This window comes from Cimex lectularius, unplaced genomic scaffold (genome assembly GCF_000648675.2).
Source record: "Cimex lectularius strain Harlan isolate CLEC.00 unplaced genomic scaffold, Clec_2.1 scaffold272, whole genome shotgun sequence".
Taxonomy (NCBI): domain Eukaryota; kingdom Metazoa; phylum Arthropoda; class Insecta; order Hemiptera; family Cimicidae; genus Cimex; species Cimex lectularius.
The window spans coordinates 444,102-459,633 of NW_019392910.1; the positions used below are offsets into that span (position 1 = coordinate 444,102).

At 33.9% G+C, this 15,532-nt stretch overlaps 1 protein-coding gene and 1 non-coding gene across 5 annotated transcripts in view; one reads left to right on the plus strand and one right to left on the minus strand.

Annotated features, from left to right (window-relative positions):
• LOC106669148 (serine proteinase stubble) overlaps positions 1-15,532 on the plus strand; it is a 302,112-nt gene that overhangs the window by 222,020 nt on the left and 64,560 nt on the right. The window lies entirely within an intron of this gene.
• On the minus strand, positions 8,127-8,199 carry Trnak-uuu. The gene has a single exon. It is a non-coding gene; the product is annotated as a tRNA-Lys (tRNA).

Genomic DNA, 15,532 nt, shown 5'->3' on the forward strand with positions numbered 1-15,532 from the left:
CTCTTTTTTGCCTTAATTAATTGTAATATATTAATTGGTCAAGCGGACCACGAAATTAGTGAAGTTAAGGACAATTTCCTTTTGCTTTTACTTATTAAAGTTCAACTATTGCTTAAACCGGAAACGATTGCAAATGTAACATTGTCGTGAAAATCATGCACTTTCTGAAATGTTTGAATCAAACTTTAGACTTCGTTTATTTGGAAATTTGGAAAATTGCCTTAGCCGACCAGACCAGATTCGTTTATTATTCATTGGTGGTAATGCAAAATGTAATTTACGGCAACGACTTTACCGAAGTCGGATTATTGTAAAATTATACTTTTAAATAGTTGGAAATAAGTTTTATTTTCTCAACAGGAGTTTTCACAATGTGCTAAAAAAACCCTGTTAAGTCTAATTATCTAAGGTAAATATTTACTGAAGGTATTTGTATTCACGAATTTGTTTGTATTCTTTTATTTGTTATTTGTAAAAGTATGTTGTTGAACGTCTCCAATTTCCTTTCTGATCGATAGAAAAATAAAAGGCTTCGGTGAATGTATGAAAATTCGCGAATCGAGGTCGGGCGGAGGCGGACGGTTTGCCAGCGAGGTGCAATTATTGGGCCAATCTCTTTTTGATTTATCGGGGAGAAATCGATTAGACTCCTCTCTTTTCGGTTTTTAATTTGCATAATACACTCACCTTAAACGGACGCCTCGTCTTGACTTTAATTAATGATTCCAATTTTCCATAAATGTTATAATTAGAAACGAAAGAACAAACCGAAGAAGAAAAATACAACTAAAACAAGATGCAATGTTTGAACAAGGATAATGTAAGCAGACTTTAAATCCCGTCACTAAAAACTAGCCCTTTTTCGCCAATTATAATTATACGTTGAAATAACAAAGCTCTTTAATTACAGTTGTTTTAAACTTTTTTTATCTCAACTAAAAACCTTAATTAATTATAATATATTAATTGGTCAAGCGGACCACGAAATTAGTGAATTTAAAGTTTTAACTCAACACGACACGCAAGGATGGCACAATTACACAGAAGACAAACACTTTGAGCCCTGAAGATGATCTCAATAAAAGATCGAAACGTTGGCACGATAAAGAAAATGCTTTTCTGAAACCTACATCACACCCGACCGCATCTCACGATATCTGAATAACAATTAAAGTTTTAAACAAATTTGTTTATATATTGAAGCCAGCTATCTCTTTAATCTCTCTCTCACTCTCTTTCTCTCTATCATTCTATCTGTTCTATATATCTGTCTTTCTATCTATCGATTTCCCTATCTCTATCTATCTCATTCATTCTCTCTCTTTCTCTTTATCTCTCCCTCTATCATTTTATCTATATATCTCTCTATCTCTCGCTCTATCTCTATCTATCTATGTATCCACCTATCAATTTATCTATCAGTCTCTCTCTATCTATCTATCGATTTCCCTATCTCTATCTATATCATTCATTCTCTCTCTTTCTCTTTATCTCTCTCTCTCTATCATTTTATCTATATATCTCTCTATCTCTCGCTCTATCTCTATCTATCTATGTATCTACCTATCAATTTATCTATCAGTCTCTCTCTATCTATCTATCGATTTCCCTATCTCTATCTATCTCATTCATTCTCTCTCTTACTCTTTATCTCTCTCAATCTATTTACTTATATACTCACACTCCCTCTCTCACACACAATCTCTCCCACCCTCTCACTCTCACTCTCACTCTCTCTCTCTCTCACTCTCACTCTCATTCTCTCTCTCTCACTCTCATTCTCTCTCTCTCTCTCTCTCTCTCTCTCTTTGTCATTTAAAAATACCAGTAATAAACTAATAAATAAATATAAGAATTTAAAAATAAATCCAATAAATAAATCTAGACTTTATTGTAATAAAGTACAATTTATCAACAAAAAGAAACAAAAAACATGTACATATTATAAATAAACTTTAATAATCACCTCGTCTGGAAATAAAAATAACACTTGAAAGCAACGTTATCCAAAGGTATGCAGAAACTACTAAATTACCTTTATCGTTGCTTTTGTTTTTAATGGAATTGCAGTTGAATATTCGCCTGTAACTATTCTTCCACCTTTTACAACCCAATAACCCTTTCGGACCGGCCACCTCCCGCCGGAATCCATGTGCAATTTTTTACCCGTTTTATTTAGTTTATTTTTATATTATAAAGCCGTTCCGGCTGTTATTTAAAGTGGTTTTCATCCTGGCTAGGATATCCTCCAATGGGGGAGAAAAAGAACGAAAAACCTATCCGTCTGGTAAAAAGACATTAAGCTATCTCAGTTAGTGACTAGAATTAATTTGTTAAATGCGATTTAGTAAAAGTCTTTTTTCTTTTAGATTTGGCTTGGTTTATTTAACGCAAATTGAATTGCTTCTAATAAATATAATTAAAGATTTGTTGTAATTAGTGTCATAGATTTAAAGAACAAAAAAAACACATCACTAACAGTTTATTTTTTTTTAAACTGATATCAATAAAACTTTACTATTTATATATTAAGATGAAGATAAGAAAATTTTGAAACGTGTCTGACAGACCAGCACGTCTTAACTAGGCAGACTAGAATGATTGGTAAGACAGGGTGTCTTTTTTTAGTTGGCACGGCTGAATTCCTCTTGAACTGATAACGTTATCGAAAAACCAAAAAATGTGTATTTAATTTTTGTGGTCCAAATTTTTTCCGTTTTTTTTTAAATATATGATGTCACACTACTTCAGGGCCAATACAATTTTGAAATGTTAAATAAGAGCGTATACTTTTCACCAAATATTTTTTTACGTTGAATATTATTAATCCATTTACGTTTTCGTGGTCAATTGGCCAAGTTACTTCTTTCAATCAATTAATTATTCTTTCTATGTAAGGTCTTGGTTTGGGATAAAAAAGTCAGTGTCACGAGCGGGATTCGAACCCACGACCTTCGGCTAAATATAGCTCCTACTACCACTACTCGCTACTCCACCACTTTATATGTTGATTGAAAGAAGTAATTTGGTCAATTGACCACGAAAACGTAAATGGATTAATATTTTAAAAAGTAAAGAAGTATCACTTCACGAAACATGTCCCCTTGGCCACTTAATAAGTCGCTGAAAATTCAATCCTATTACACGACATTTGAAAATGGCAAAAAGGTGGGAAAATTTAAAAGGTGGGAAAATTTAAAAGGTGGGTTTGAGATGGGAATTAGGTAACGATAGCTCAAGTCGTAGAGTAGCGGCGTATCTAGCAGAAGGTCGTGGGTTCGAATCCCGCCCGTGACACTGACTTTCTTGTCTCAACCAAGACCTTACATAGAAAGAATAATTAATTGAATAATTGAATATTACATTTTTATTTGGATATATAGCCCATAAAAAAATGAATAAATAAAAGACCACCTGGTTTTTCCACGAAAAATGTCCAACTTTGAAAATGTATTTATATCATTACATATATATTTATAATGTATAACGTTGATTTCATAAAGCCCGCTATTTCTCCCCACCATGGAGACGAATAGAAAAGATAGACCTAGTGTAAGAGGAGATAAGGCTGACCGGCTCATTCTTGTTGAGAAAAGGAGAGAAGAAAAACGTGGCTCTAATTAAGTTTAAAATTGATTATAGATAAAGTGATATCAGTTTATATTTTTAATTTCAATTTAGTTAAAGGTACGTTGTACACAACACACACAGTAAGTGTTTCTGTTTGTGCATGCACAAGAATTTTGGTTTATTTTTTTTATCTTTTCACATTCAGTTACATATTATATTTAATATTTTCAATCAAAGTATTGTACACACATTTGTAAAAAAAAAAAAAAAAAATTAACCAAAATTAACCAAACCACGCTCTGCTACCACTATTTGTAGTGATTATTTGATTTTTTTTATAGTCGGAGGATCGTACGTCAGTGAATCATGAATAAATAGAACAAAAAACTCTTCTAAACTAAATATATTGTAATTATAAATTATAAAAAAGATCAATGCTTAATCACAAATTATATAAAAATATAAATTCCCAATCACAAATTATAAGAAGATTAATGCTTACAATAAGAATAAGAAAAATACACAAAGAAAAAAATAAACCAAAATTCTTGTTCATGCACAAACAGAAACACGTTTTTCTTCTCTCCTTTTCTCAACAAGAATGAGCCGGTCAGCCCTATCTCCTCTTACACTAGGTCTATCTTTTCTATTCGTCCCCATGGTGGGGAGAAATAGCGGGTTTTATGAAATCAACGTTATAAATATATCAAAGATGCATAAATTTTGAACCGTCATGTTTTCGCAAATTTTACGCTGTGCAACTTTTGTTCAGAGCACATTTCAAAAAATTGAACAGGGAAGCGACAAATTTTACTTTTTCTTATTTTTACTTTTGGGGATGCGGGATGCTTCTGCTGACGATAACCACACATCACAGAAATTCAACTTTTCTTTCCCATTCCACAGGTGTTTTGGCAGTTTGGCTTCGAATAACGGAATGTAACAGTAGGTTTATATTTGGTAAAATCGGAAGAGAGAGAGAGAGAGAGAGAGAGAGAGAGAGAGAGAGAGAGAGAGAGAGAAAGAGAGAAAGAGTAATCGCTTTTTCCATGATCACGTAAGAAACCACGTTTTTTTCCAAATAATCGCGAATAACTCGAAAACTGTTGAGAAATCGGACAAAGTGGAAAGTGACCAATTGAAAGCTTATTAAAATTCCATATAGATTGCTATAAGGCGCTTATCCAAAGACGATTTCTTGGCTCCACAGATCAATTTGAAGTTTTTCCTAAAGTGCAAAAATTGACACGTTCTAGAATATTTGAATTTGCAGATGAATGACTGAACCTAGGAAAACATTTGAAAAGCTCCTTTCTTTAGCGTAAAATTTTCTAAAAAACGAGACCTAGCCCTAGGTCTGTGACTTAATAGGTTGAGAAAATATGTATTTCAAAAGTTGGCTTTTTTCCCCCCTATGGTCAGTGCATTCAAGTTTTATTACAAGTGACCTCAAATTTCCTTAAAGACCAAGAAGGCATATAATTTTGTACATTTTTTGTTCCGAGGACGTTTTCAAAAAATTGCACATGGAAACGACAATTCTTTCTTTGACCTTTTGGGATGGGGAATGCTTCTCCCGTCGATAACCACTTGCTTTCCTCATATCGGAAATGGAAATTCTTTTTTTCCTTCCCATTTCACAAGTGTTGTGGCAGTTTGGCTTCGAATAACTTGGCTTGAAAAAATAGGTTTATGTATGGTAAAATCGGGAGAGATCGGTTTTTTCCATGATCAAGTAAGAAACCACGTTTTTGCCCAAAAATCGCGAATAACTCGAAAAAGTTGAGAAATCGGGCAAAATGAAAGGTGACCAATTGAAAGGTTATTAAAATTTCCTATCAACTGCTAAAGGGCGCCGCTCCAGGACGATTTCCTGACTTCCCAGTTCAATTTGAGTTTTTCGTAAAAAGGGCAAAAATTAACTTGTTCCCGAATATTTGAAATTACTGATGAATTACTAGGAAAAACAATCTTGTTCAGTGTTACATTTTCTAAAAATGAAACCTAGCGTAGGCGTGTGACTTAAAATGCTGAGAAAATATGCATTTCTCAAGTTGGACCAATCAGATACAGATATTTTTTAAGACTGATGTGCTAATACAAGAAACGTTTTGAACTTAGCACCCTGAACTTTTTGTATTGAACGAATGAGTTTTATATTTTTCGAGAATCTCAGTTCTAAATGAAATTTTTTTAGAACGAAGATGGCAGGTAGATAATTTTAAGATAATACAAATTAGTAAAATTTAAACAGAAGACCGAGGATAAAATGAACAAAAGGAGCGGAAATTAATTGGACGGTAATTACGTTAATGCAATAATTTTACCGTCCTTTTGATTTCCTACAACATACTTTGAAGAAAATAAACGTTCGCGCAGGTTGAGTAAAGAGCTTATTATCTAAATTAGCCATCCTTTCGTGTTTGGTATCAAAATATATCCAATTAAAAGACTAGCAAGATGACACGCACGCACAGGTGAGATGTCGAGAGAAGGTGGGCCGTAGAACTTGTTAAAACATAAAACGCCGGCAAGTTTACAATCAAAATTCCAGACTGAAACTCCCGTAACTCGTTACACTAAGGAAATGTATTCATTAAGGGAGGAATATTTACACGGGCGGATCCAACTTGAGTTGCTTGCTTTTTGCTTGGTGAGAGAAAAAAAAGGTCAGTCTCCCATACGTGCAATATGAAAGTAAACTGTAAATAGAAAGTCACACATCACAAGCTCAAGTGGTAGAGTAGCGGCTTATTGAGCCGAAGGTCGTGGGTTCGAATCCCGCTCTTGACGCTGACTTTTTATCTCAAACAATACCTTTCATAAATATTAATTAATTGAAATATGTTAATTGGACAATCGGACCACGAACTGTAATGGCTTTAATAATTAAACTGAAGTATATCTTCACGAAAGCTCTCCGTGGCCATTTGATTTGTCGCCGAGAATCGAATAGATTACACGACATTTGAAAAATGGCAAAAAGGAGGGAAAATTCGAGAGGTGAGGTTGAGGTGGGAAGTTAGTGTCCGAGCGGATCGAAGTCACGATAGCTCAAGTGGTAGAGTAGCTATGTATTGAGCCGAAGGTCGTGGGTTCGAACCTCGCTCGTGACGCTGACTTTTTTATCTCAACCAATATCTTTCACAAATATTAATTCATTGAAAAATGTTAATTGGCCAATCGGACCATGAACTGAAATGGATGTAAATAGAAAATTATTTTACATATTTTTTACATGAAACGTTTTCTCAGTAATCAGAAAATTTGTTGACAAAAGTAATGAAAAAACAATGACTGCTGGTAACAAATTCCGAGGAATGGTGACCAGACATGAACACTTTTGCACATTTACATCAATCAATTATCCTAATAATTGTAGCATATAGTCGTCACTAATAAAAGAGACAAGTGTATGTACTTTTACTTTTAATATTCAACGACATACCTTGCTGTGAATATTGAATTTTATGGGCAATCAATCAAAACTGGACGTTACCTTGAATTACACATGGTATTCGATTAATTGCAAAACGTTAACGTTCACCTCGTTACAAAGTCAATTAGCTTGCCATGAAACTGTGAAATTGAATGCAAAAGCTGTGGGACAGTGAAAAAAAAAATGCATTCTGTTCGACCAATCAAAATTACTTCATCGAAAAATTAAAAGACAAAATGGAACATATCATGGTTTCATGTGAAAAGTGCCATTCGAAGTACTTGAAATCTGAACAAATATATTTGGATTTATAAGGGCTCACATCCGCACATATACTTAGAAGTTTCCATCTATACTCATGAGTGTTGAGACCCATGAGGATCTTTAATGTCGGGACTTATCCCCGAAGGGATTTTTCAGACGCCCAGTGTTCTCATAGAGAACAGCAGGAAGATTTTACATACATGGACTTGTCACATCCCTTGGCTAGCGAGGTGGTGCAATGCTACCCAAATTCAGAAGTGCCCTCAAAAGAGCACATCAATACAAGTGCCTTCAAAATGGCAGTTTTGTGGCTTCCAGCACGGCCTTTCAGCTAAGGTACAATTTGTTTACAAATCACGACCAACACGATCCAACCTCAATTAATGGAGCCGCTTGGATACTCTACTCCCGTGGTTCAGTATTGTTTTTAACCCTTGAGTTCATACGAACCTCCTACTGATGCACCCATTGCCTGAGGGGTGTGGATTCAGAAACCCAGGAAGCCTCTGCCAAAGCAGTGGTGAGATGGAGGGAGGGAAAAGGAAAGGGGTAAGGAAGGATTGGGAAGGTAATAGAGAATTTTGCCTCAGTCATTGGTTACCCCTAGGCACCGGAGCTGATGGCAGGGAATGTTACCCTGTGGGGTGTTACATACTTACATGTACTTACATATATACATGTGCAAGTTGAGCGTATTCACTTAGCGTAGTCCACCGGCAAGTCCAGTCTTGAATTTATTTATATTGTGTAAATAAAAATATTAATAAAATGATAAATATAAAGTAAATTTAATTAAGTAAACATAAATCGTTATTCAATTAATTAAGGTTTTAAGTTAAGATAAAAAAGTCAGTGTCACGAGCGGGATTCGAACCCACGACCTTCGGCTTAAAACGCCGCTACTCTACCACTTGAGCTATCGTGACTTCCATCCCCTCGGGCACTAACTTCCCATCTAACTCCCCACATTTTGAATTTTCCATCCTTTTTGCCATTTTTCAAATGTGTAATCGGATTGGATTCTCGTCGACAAATGAAATGGCCACGGAGAGCTTTAGTGAAGTGTACTTTATTTTAATCAATTAAATTCACTATTTTTCGTGGTCCGGTTGACCAATTAATAACATTCAATTAATGAAGGTTTTATGTTGAGATAAAAAGTCAGTGTCAAGAGCGGGATTTGAACCCACGACCTTCCGCTTGATACGCCGCTACTCTACCACTAGAGCTATCGTGACTCCAAATCCCTATCTCAATCTACAACCTTTCAACTTTTTCCTCTTTTTTTGAGAACTTGAGCTATCGTGACTTCGAGCCGGAGGTCGTGGGTTCGAAACCCGCTCGTGACACTGACTTTTTATCTCAACATAAAACCTTCATTAATTGAATGTTATTAATTGGTCAAGCGGACCACAAAAATCGTGAATGGAAATAAATCGTTATTTATAGATTACAAAATTATTACTTTTAGTGTAACAATTTCATTGTTGGTTAACTTAAAAACAAAAAGTTTCTATGGCGTAGAATATGCATTATAATTTCGTACGATTTAAAAAGATAAATAAAAAAATACTGCTTTTTTTTGCATATTTTTCCAAACATTCTCTAAGCAAAGCAGTTCAGAAAATGGTCAAAACTTGGATTTGACCAAATTGTCGTGGTCCTAGCGTCATAAAACCCTTAGATACTGGCTTTCGCGGAAATCGATGAAAATTAATTTTTTCATTAATAATTTGGACTATCTTCTGCGTGACTGACAGTGTTAGTGCAAGGTCTGACATCATTTTTCCAAAACTAATTAAGGTTAATTATGCATTTTATAACTATTTGATACATTAAATTCAGGCTAATATTTCCATTTAATAAAACGAGGTTAATGCTTGTGAAATTTCCTTATAGATAGCTTTTATTGTGCATTCGTCGTTGAAATGCTTCGTCCCTCTTCTTTCAAACGGTATGTTTGATGTTAAAATCCTTTTAGCCGTTTTTGAATTATTACAGTTTCAATCAGATATTCCGATGAAAATTTCATAAAAATCGGAAAAATTTTAGGGGTCAAAGAATCGACAAATTTAAATTCAAATAAAAATTTACATTTAGGAGTCTGTAGATGTGACAAAATGAATTTTCATTTTAATTTTAAGAAAAACATACGACCAAATGTACTTGAAAAAAATTCAGTTTTTTGAACTTTTTTGGTTATTGATAGCTTTTACTATAATATTATTGTAATCTATATAAAAATGCCGTAAAATTATATATTCACATAGTTGATTGGGGCAAGTAGAACGGCAAAATACAACTTTTAGAACGGTAAATTTCAAATTAAAAAAAAAAATAATTGGCGAAATCAGGGCCTATTCACAAGAAGTGGTGTATGTATTGGGTTGTCCGGAAAATAATGCAGGATTTTGGTATTAAACAAAAAAAAAGAAANGAAAATTTCATAAAAATCGGAAAAATTTTAGGGGTCAAAGAATCGACAAATTTAAATTCAAATAAAAATTTACATTTAGGAGTCTGTAGATGTGATAAAATGAATTTTCATTTTAATTTTAAGAAAAACATACGACCAAATGTACTTGAAAAAAATTCAGTTTTTTGAACTTTTTTGGTTATTGATAGCTTTTACTATAATATTATTGTAATCTATATAAAAATGCCGTAAAATTATATATTCACATAGTTGATTGCGGCAAGTAGAACGGCAAAATAAAACTTTTAGAACGGTAAATTTCAAATTAAAAAAAAAAATAATTGGCGAAATCAGGGCCTATTCACAAGAAGTGGTGTATGTATATCTGTCCGATAATTTAGAGTGTAGAATCACTAAAATAAATTTTTTGGTCCAAATCCGTGGCACACCAACCTGGTCGTACTCTTGTCTTATCCGACCAGCACCCGTTTCTATGCTTGATGCTGTTTTAATGGTTGACTTTTAAGCCCTTTATTATTTTTACTCCCCTAGTTTACGCTGTGTAATATCGTTAGAATATGACGTGTATTATGTGTAAAATCATTATACAAATTACAAAAAAAAGCAAAAAAAGATATTGTTAAATTTGCAGTTATTGAGCAGAGTTTGACATAGATATATTTTATTTATTATTTATACCTACTAGCATACTATATAAAGCAACAGTGAAATGATTATTTTTCACGATCTCTGTCAATATTACTGAAAATGGTGGTGGTTAGCGAAATTGCAAAAGTTCTCTAAAATCAGCGATTGTGATCACTTGTTAAAACCTTATTTTCGTATTAGGGAAAGTTATATTATTCTTTTTTTTTCAATCTTTGTCGTAATACAAGATTTGTCCATCATAGATGGACAGCGAGGCCTTGCGGACCGAGATAAATTAATATTGATAACATAATATTAAATTAATATATAACTAAATTTTTATACAATTTGACTTTTATTTTTGAGTCTTTTTTCTTGATGTAGATTGACTTTTTAAAAATTAAACAATTTTTAAAGCTAGTGGAACTGAAAATATTTCACTGTATGGAAGTGAAAGTAAAACGAATTGTTCCACATTTATTATTTTTATTTTATGCATGTTCGGGTAAGGTTTTATTTTTTGTATTTATTTCCAGAAATTCTCTACGTCTGAGCATGATTTGAATATTTATGAAAGTGTCGTCGTTTGTAAGTCAGTGTAATCTAAGTACGTAAAAAAGCCCAGCTCCTTTTTACGCTTTTGCCACATTTCATCCAGCAATAACCAGTTGCGAGAATGACGATTAAAAATGAAGGGCAAAAGATAAACCGCCCCCAGGGCAAAAACCTTTTGACCGTTTCGCCGAGGAAAGAAATAAAAAATAAACAATAAGACGGGCTTATTTTTCCTTCTATTCCTCCTAAACCGATGTTGGAAATAAACCGATATAAATTAAGCGCCGATTTTTTTTTTTTTTTTTTTTTTTTTTTTTTGGCATCGGAAAGAAATCTGGAAACTCAAGGCCTGGGAAATTGGAAAATGACGAGAATCAATCTCGGTTTGACAAATTGAACATAATAAATGAGACAAAGTTGGCCGGATTGGCTTAACTTTTCCTAAGTGAATTACTTCTCTTTTTCATAGCAGGAGAGAGAGAGCTACCCCCATTTTTGGAGGGTGGATTTCTGACAACTCTCAACGACTACCCAAGGAAATTAACAAGCAATAAAAGTCCCATTAATAAAACGCCGAACATTTAAGGAGAGTGAGTCGCAACATCAGTAAATGATCTAGTTTGTCAATTACTAACCGACGAAGTAGAACTAAGTGCAAATGTCGGTGAAAGCTTTGCCAATTTCTCTGATGACCAAGCCAAAATGGTTTCGTGCGATTCATCCAACTTAGGCGACAGTACTGAAAACAAAGTAGTTCATGTCATCTCAATGTGAAAAGTTTCACTCAAATTACTTCGCTACGTTTTAGAATAGCATTTTAACATTTCCATGATTCGTATATAATATAAAGATTGTTTTTATTCTAACTTTTATGACATTGATTAATTTTATATATAATAATGTTTTGAACCGGGCAGGGTTATTTATTGGGTCTATACTCGAAGGTTTTGAAGTTACTCATACGCGTTTCGGCTTTGTTCCTTCTTCAGTAAAAGAATTTTTTTATGTACTTCGCAATACATACACAATACCTACCATCAACTTTAACAAAATATGATTAGGCTGGGTTTTAACATTTTGATGACGATGCTGCACGACATTCACGTTTTCATTATAGAGTAAATTACTAAAATAAAAATGTTAGCAAGAATTGGGAATCATTATTTTAATTTAAAATTTTCATTTTATTGTTACCTTCAAGTCACTTGTGTTTTATAACGTTATTGAGTAACTAGTAAGTTAAAATATTAATAGATTAAATAAACAATCGAGTCGCACACCACTTAGATTCAAATTTTAACAACCAATCAGAGCATTTTAATATTTTAACCTTGTTATACAATTATTCAGAAATCGTGAGATGCGGTCTGGTGTGATGTAGGTTTCAGAAAAACATTTTCTTTATAGTGCCAACGTTTCGATCTTTATTGAGATCATCTTCATGGCCTGCGATTTACAAACATTGTTTACATTTAACAAATACATGTAGGATGTGGAAAAAAGTGAATGGCTCTGAAGATGATCTCAATAAAGATCGAAACGTTGGCACGATAAAGAAAATGTTTTTCTAACCCTACATCACACCAGACAGCATCTCACGATTTCTGAATAATTATCGATTAACGGTCACTAATCACCACACACGTGTTATACAAATTCATTAGAGTTTGTGGTCCGATTGGCTGAATAACGTTTTTCAATTAATTAATCTTTACGTAAGGTATTGGCTGAGATAAAAAGTCAGCGTCACGAGCGGGATTCGAACCCACGACCATGGGGGACCGCGGTAGCCGAGTGGTTAGCATGAGAGACTCTCACGCCGCGGTCGTGGGTTCGATTCCCACCGTAGCCCCTGGCCCTTTTTTCCCAATAACCCCCCAAATTTGAACACACATATACGAATTTGTCACATGGCTAATATGCATAGTTCATAACGCCAAAAANAAAAAAACCCACGACCATCGGCTAAATACGCCGCTGCTCTACCACTTGAGCTATCGTGACTTCGATCCACTCAGATACCGACTTCCCATCTCAACCCCAATTTTCGAATTTTGAAAAACATCAGTATCGAACACAAATGAATGAAAAGAACACTCCTTCATGCTTGGGAGAAAGAGAGAGAGAGAGAGAGAGAGAGAGAGAGAGAGAGAGAGAGAGAGAGTGGGAGAGAGAGAGTGAGAGAGAGAGAGAGTGAGAGAAAGAGAGAGAGAGAGGGAGAAATAGCTTTATTTACAATTTTTTCAGTCATATAATTATCAAGGAAAAACCAGATATTTTATTGTTTATTTCAAACTATATGGATTTTTATGTTTATTCTAATAAAAAAAATTAAACGACAGCAGAAATTCATGACTTTTAATAAGAAGAAAATTCACCAAAACACCAGAAAATTATTTAGTGGTAGATAAAAATTAAACTAACAATCGTTTGCTGTTTTGCTCTGAATAAAACGCATCGAATCAATAAGCACTCAAATTTCGTATTTTGACACGGCATCCCATTCTTCAATCAGTGAGGATTGAAGCAGTTCAGTTGTTTGAGTCCGTCTATCTACCGAGTCTATTTATGTTCTATGGGATTCATAAAAGAAGTACTTGTTGGCCAATTTTTTGTGCTAATCCCTACGTCCTTCAAGCAATTGGTGACAGCTCGAGCTATATGCTGTCGAGCATTATCATGCATGACCACAAAGTTTCCCTGATAAATGGAGCGGATGGGAAGCTTCCAGAAGAACTTCCTCCATACCTTTTTTCAGTCAGATATCTATTCTATATGATAATCAGTTCGATACCGGCCTGGACGTTGATTCCACCACATACCATAAATCTCTCTCTTTGAAAATGTTATAACTCACAGCGATGAAGGCACACGCATGTCGCGAAGCGTTCTCCATCTCTTGCCACAAACCGAACCAGTTCTCATCTAAGAAGAGAACAGCCTCCCAATTGTTCAAGTGTCCAAGTGAGATACTGATTTGCGAATAGTTTTGATGCATCTCCAGTAGTAGAGCACATATGGCGGGAATTTTGAAAGTGGGCTATTTTCACGATATTTAACGATAACCCTCAAATTACGGACCGTTTGAAGTTGACTACGTAATAAGGAATCAGTTAAATGACGGTTACGTACTGAAGTCAATGATTAATAATTGATATTTATATGTTAATATGAAATACAGGTAATATGAAAATACAAAACAGTCTCTATTCTCATGGTTATGCGCATTTTGGTAAAACATATATTTCAATTTACAGTTTTACTTTACTATCTCGAATACATGTATAAACTTTCGAATCAATCTAAATGATCTTAAGCCAAGTTATCTTTGTTTCTTAATAAAATATGAATATTCATGTTTTCTCAAATGGTCCGAGAGAGTGATGATGGAAATTGCCTTCATGCAGCTCAAAATCTTAAAAGAGCATTTATTATTTTGTTCCTTAACGCCCTATCCATCTCGTCCTAATTACCTTCACCGAGCTAAAACGGCTTAAAGGTAATTTCAATAGTCTTAGAATTGTGTTAGATTTAACGATTTTATTCATGAACCACAGCTGCCATTTTTTTCTACATAAATTACTCACTTTTTTGCTAGATAATTATTCAGATGCTTATGAAAAAAAAAATTAAAAGGATTTTCCTGATAGTAGTGATCACAATCGATTTACCATTTAAACACTAGATACAGTTTAGAATTGATTGATGGTCAAAGCCAAGATTTTTCATAAATTATGAAACACTTACCCCTAATCCTAATCCAAACATTAATTGTGGTTGATACCGCAATTTTGTCTTCCAATCAATACCCAACACCCAAGAACAACGTTAGCTTGAAGAACCCAGTGCACATACAGATTTTAAAAAAGAGCCTAACCTTCCACTGTAAGTCGACATAAATTATCGATTATACACTCATAAGTGTTAAGTTGTTTACAATTCACTTTTTTAAGTGACATATATGTCTATTCACCTCAATCATGTGTGATCACGTTTGATCATGGCATCTGTAACGGGCCAATTTTCCGAGGGATTCGATGTTTTTCTAAAATATTCAATTGTGACCAGTAGGGATTGTTTTTCAGCCTATTTATTGATATTTGTAGGCTGTCCATGTTTTCAAGTGGTCTAAATGATTACTCAGTTATATATGAGTATGATGACATCATCAACATGTTCAACTATTGAAGCCCTGTGATTCTTGCCAGTTTATCATCAGTGTCTGGCAGAGATGTCTGTAAGCCTATTGCTATCGTTACATTGTCGCTATTTTTAAATTATATTTTCGACGTTTTAATTAAGAAATGAAACAGTTTGAGAGGTGTACAACAGGGCCTTTTTATACGTCCTTTTCTGTTATCACAGTTTTTCACAAGAAATTGAAATGCGAATGAAGGTTAATAACTGGATTTCAGGCTGATTATTTTTGTTGCGTTAAAACTGCTTTTTATTAAGTCCATACTTTTTTGGATGAATTTAGATGACTTTCAACTATAGAATGCATTAATGGATAATTAACAATATAACAATATTGTTATCAACAATATTGGTTATTAAATCCATTACATTTGGTCTGATTGACCAATTAACTTCTTTCAATTTATTAATATTTTTATGTAAGGTATTAGTTAAAATGAAAA